The following is a 5,367-nucleotide window of genomic DNA, read 5'->3' as shown; positions in this document are numbered from 1 at the left end:
CATAAATATTGTTTAAAATTATCTGAGGAATAAAAAATGTGCCATCAGTTCTGGGACTGTATATTCACTTATTGAAAAAAATCTGTGATTTCAATGAAAGGTAATAAGTAGAATTTGAACCACGTCGGACTATTGAGAGGAGAAATTCAGATGAAAAAAATGGTCTGGCTGGGAAAGTTCAGAAAGGAAAGTTGAGAATCCTTCGATAAGTTTCAAAGTGATTGATTACCCGTGCCCTATTCATCTACTATAACTACGTGCTTTTTATTAGCGGGTACGTTGCGAGATAATGGACTTGGAAAAAGACGGATTAATTATTCCGCGGATCACTTCGATGATTGAACGTAAGAATGTCGAAAAGTATTTTCGTATCCCCAATATACTTTTGTTATTTTCGTGCCGCGGCGTGCGCGAATGTATCAACCGGAATTTGGAGCATCGTCGAGCAGGGAATCGCAGCAAGAACAGTCGCAGGTTTCAACGATAAAATATTGAATACCGGATAAAAAGTTTCTATTTTTACCAATATCGAACACTACAGCCGGATGCACTCGTTCCGAAATCAAACAAATATTACATACTGCGAAATACAGATTTTTGATCATTCGTAACATATTCTTAAACACATCGAAATGCACGGTAACATTTTTTTCGATGGAGCTTGATAAAAATTGAAATATAAGAGGTATTCAAACGAGCGCGAGTGGAATTTCGTTTTTATAGATTATCACCACCACTGGGGAAACTATTCCGCGGAACAACCCCTTTCGAAAAGTATATCGATGCTGGCTGTCACGTTTAAAAAAATGATGATCGATGCCGGGTGGTAAAAACTTGTCATCCGGGCCAATCGATTACGTTTGTCAGTGACACCGGCTGAGATTTTGATCGGTGTGATTAACTGCGGTTAAAAAAAGGTCTACCACGATTTAAAAAAATGAGACAGATAGAGAGAGGGAGGAGGGGGGATGGTGATATTATTCAGAAGAAATCTCCGGGACTCAAAGGATTCGGGTTGAATTTTATTCCCTCGTTTCGAAGCGGAACAAAATAAATTAAGGCGTGGAGATAGTCGAACGGCGCCGGGACAAAAGACTCGCGTAAAATGAAGCCGGTTACGAGGCGGAATTGCATTAAGTCCACGCCCCCGTACCGGTTTTATCGATGTCCCCGCTACTGTCCCCGATTCGGTCGTCGCGGAACTTTCGCGCTGTAAAAAGCCGAAGAAGCCCGCCGACGAAATTGCAAACAGCCAGATTACATTTCTTTTGAGCCGGAATTGCGCGCAACGGTCACCGTCCGAGTTTCCAACCGAAGAACCGGCGATTCTAATTCATTTGAAGCCTCGATTTGCTTAATCTCGTAACAGCAAAGTAAAATCGGGTAAACAAGATTTTCCGGAAACATTCCCAGAATTTTTTTGTACGCTCATTTTTCAAGTGGAGATCCGTACGTGGCCGAAGGTTGAATTTAATCAAGATTTTGGCTCGATGCTCGTTAAAGTCCCGGGGATCGAGCGAATTTTCGATAACCGAAAACGAGCCGAATAAAAAATGTATCGAGCACCCTTGATTATTCATTCGGATAGTTTATATGCGACTTTTGACCCAGTCCCCTTTCGAGCGACCACGGCGTGGCACCGCCTCGAGTGTAGTTCTCTCCGCGCGGAAGGCGAATAACAATCGGATCGTGCAACGATGGATGGAAAACACCAGTTGAATTGTTACCACAGTGGCAATTATTTCTGGTATCAAGTGGCGGCAACTCGAGACTTATTAGTTCATCGATCTGTTCTTTAACGAGGCCCTTGTCACCTGGAACGTTGTCGTCGAACCCGAGTGCCAACCACGAGTACTGAACGCGAGTAGCTGCGCTAGACCGCGACATTTGCGTTCTATCAACAAATTCCTAGTTTATTGATAGAATTCTGGCAAGAGATAAAAAATTCTCTTTTTATAAAGTACCTTCTATTCCATAGGGCCGATGTAATTCACTGTGGAATTCATAACTCCGTCAATAGACAGTTGTTGTTTGTTAATGAACTAATCCAATCACGAAAGCTCTGGTTTCGCGATGGACGGACGCTGAATAAGAATCGCGTTAGGTATGCTTTCAACGTAACTGACAACAAAGCGGTTTTCCATCTCGAATGTGGACAGTTTCTACGGAATTGCATACAAACGCGTCGCCGGGGTATTTGAATGCCGGCGCGATAGAGAATTCCGAAATGAACGTAGTAATGTTCCGCGAGCAATAAACGGTTCAGGCGCAGCGAGAAATTGCCACTTAATCCACAGTTTCGACGTCTAATCGCCGCTTCAAATCGCTTTAGTCGAATAAAAACAATTACTATTCCTATTAACTGTTTCGTTTTCCTTTGCAACCGTTCCATCTAATTTTTCACGAGAGGTAATTGATTAAGTGGAAAAAATCAATTCCGAAGGTAGCCGAGGGACAAAATTCAATTCCTTCAAAACGTCGACTATCGATCCCTTCCCAGGGGGACCTGCAGGGAGGGAGAGCTCGTTTGTTTTCACGGGCGAAACGAGTGTCATTAGCGAAGACAGGAATTACATTCTTCGTTACCGCAATGCAGGCAACGAAGACCGTAAAAGCAGCGGACGAAGAAGAGAAAAAAAAAAGAGAGAGAAATAGAAAGCGCGGCGAAAATAAAACAGGGAGCCGGGCCGGATAATCTCTTGAAGCGGAGGGGTGAGGGTCGGCATCGAGGTTTAGAATGATGGGATTTTAATGGGATTAAAAGCGGAAGCAGGTAACAGTCACGCGACCCCGGAACCTGTCGCCATCGGCTAACCTAACTGCTAGTAATAGTATGGCTCGATCGACCTTTAATCTGTCCAGAAATCCCTCTCGCGCTGGCGCGCTCTTCATTCGTTTATTCTTGGTAAATAACCTGGAACCGGAGAGCTTCGATTGATCTATGACAGTTTTTCAGCTTCCGATTCACCGTGAGAACTACGTGATATCGGCTTTGGACGTCAGTTTAATTCACGGACACTCATGCTCTCTGAATAGAGTCGACGTGTGTAGAGAAAAGTCGCGGATTTAATCGGGTTGACCTGTTTAAAAATTCCATCATTTTTCCTCGAACGAGTTGACGCGCAATTTCCTTGCCCGATACACTCGGTCCGAGATCGCCGATAAGAGAAGCGGCGAAGAATTTTATAGTCGCGAAACGTGGCTTCCTCGTCGATAGAACGTGAATTTTATCGCCGATACGAGCTGGCCGAGGTCTCGACAAATTTTCGAGCGGAGAAACTTCCCGATATCGCGTCTATCAGTTCTCACCGTGTAATATAAAATGGTATTTTCCAAGAAATGCAATGTACCGAAAATGTTCTCGTTGTGAATATTAATCCGCAGATGATAAAAGTAATGAAAGTTTAATTAATAATTGCACAGATTGCTTCGGAGTGTATAAAGAATTCTGTTTGTCGACATTGTAACATTTGAAATAAAGAATTACTGATATTTTATTTGAATGCATAAAAGATCCCTATGGCAGGATCTATTCCGAACGAATTTCTGAGTAAGAGGATCAGCCTGGACATGAATAATTCTCCAAGAGTTAATTGGAACTGTATGGTGCTGAATATACAATACATGTAGAGCGCATCGCTTTCAGCAAAATAGAAGATAAGTGAATGAGGCAGAAATGCGATTCACAATTTTCTAATTGTACTTAGGAATTAATTATTTTCTTCATTCTCTTCAAGTGCTTTCGTCTAGCTATTATAAATGTGAAAAATATGCTTTCTAAATTCTCTAGAGTTTCCTAAGTTCCATGAATTTCTAATTGACATCAAAAGTTGCACTTATAGATTTAACTTCATGAATTAGAGATACGGACTTAGGATCTTGAACAATACTATTACGCGATGAATGTTCTTAATCCATTAGCATTACGTAACGCGGAATAAGATCCGTTTTCGTCTGTGCATAAAGAGATTCAATTTATACGGATAGGTAAAAAGGAAACGTTGGGCAGTGCTCTTCTTATTCAATAATAGTTCTTGTGTAAGGAAGTTCAAACTCGCTTTTACACCTTAGAGATATTCGAACCGAAGACGAAATTGAACTTCCATGTCATAACTACTATTTTAAAGAAGAATTAATGGTATGAATTGAAAAGCGAATTATGATATTACTATGATATTAATATTTTAACCTTTGTGACATGAACTCATTTGATTCATTGGTTCGCAGTGATCAACCATAATTAGAACTGTAGAATTACTACGACATTAATATTATAGTTTTTACTATATTATATGAATTCATATTGCGAAGAACGAAGAACTAGATTTGATTTATTGGCTCGCAGTGGTCAACCGTAATTAGAATTTCCCGAAATAATTAATGATGTGAATTGATTAAGTCGAATTGTGAAATTACTACGACATTAACATTATAGTTTTTACGAAATTATATGAATTCATATTGAGAAGAACGAGGAACTAAATTTGATTTATTGGCTCACAGTGATCAACCATAATTAGAATTGTACAAAATAATTAATGATGTGAATTAACTAAAAGTCGAATTCTGAAATTATTACGACATTAATACTCTAAATTTTATAATATCATATAAATTCATATTGCGAAGAACGAAGAACTATATTTGATTTATTGACTCGTAGTGACTTACGATTTTATAATTTCAATTTTAAATAGGAATTAAACTAAAACGAATTGTGAAATTACTACGATATTAATATTCCGGTTTCATTCCAATATTCCATGCATTCATATTTCGAAGATCGAAGAGAGATTTGATTTATTGGATCGCAGTGATCTTTCATCTGACAATTACGATTTTTAAAGGAATTAACTACAACAAATTAACTGAAACGAATTGTGAAATTAAAACAACGTTAAAATTTTCGTCTTTTTTTTTTGACGTCCCACGAATTCATATTGGGAGTAACGGGAAACAAGATTTGATTTATTGGTTCGCAGTGATCGTAACTCGCGTTTTAATAGTGAGTAACGGTCACGAATTAGCCTCGGGGCGGTGGTTCCGCGGAAATTCAAGGGCCCACGGCGGAATTCATTCGTATTTGAAATTTTCGTCGCGAGACCGCTTCCCATCGCGTCGCGGTTGCCAGTCGCCACTGGCGAAAGGTGTACGAGAGGGTGAAACAAAAAAACCGGCCACGGGCAAGAGAGAAGAAAAATCGACCCCCGTGATTTTCGTCGCTATTGTACGCGACGCGACGCCCGGCTCAAAGCCCACCGGGACGCCCGCTCTCAAGTAAAACGGATGTTGGCCAGCCTGCGTGGAAATGGAAATACCCTACCCCCTGGCGTTGTTATACCCTGACTTCCCACGCCTCCCCCCGTC

The 5,367-nt window shown here is 40.5% G+C and overlaps 1 long non-coding RNA gene across 2 annotated transcripts in view; it reads right to left on the bottom strand.

Moving 5' to 3' along the window:
- LOC113463932 (uncharacterized) overlaps positions 1–5,367 on the bottom strand; it is a 92,520-nt gene that overhangs the window by 65,963 nt on the left and 21,190 nt on the right. The window contains exon 3 of one of the 2 annotated variants that reach the window (XR_003388766.1): positions 2,847–2,914. The exons of the other annotated variant lie outside the window; for it this stretch is intronic. This is a non-coding gene — a long non-coding RNA (uncharacterized LOC113463932). Of the gene's footprint in view, positions 1–2,846; positions 2,915–5,367 lie in introns of those variants that run through there. 2 annotated transcript variants of the gene reach the window in all.

Source organism: Ceratina calcarata, unplaced genomic scaffold (assembly GCF_001652005.2).
Source record: "Ceratina calcarata isolate Rehan_Ccalc_2016 unplaced genomic scaffold, ASM165200v1 scaffold197, whole genome shotgun sequence".
Lineage (NCBI taxonomy): Eukaryota > Metazoa > Arthropoda > Insecta > Hymenoptera > Apidae > Ceratina > Ceratina calcarata.
The sequence above is the reverse complement of the archived record's forward strand: the minus strand, read 5'-3'. Positions and strand labels throughout refer to the sequence as shown.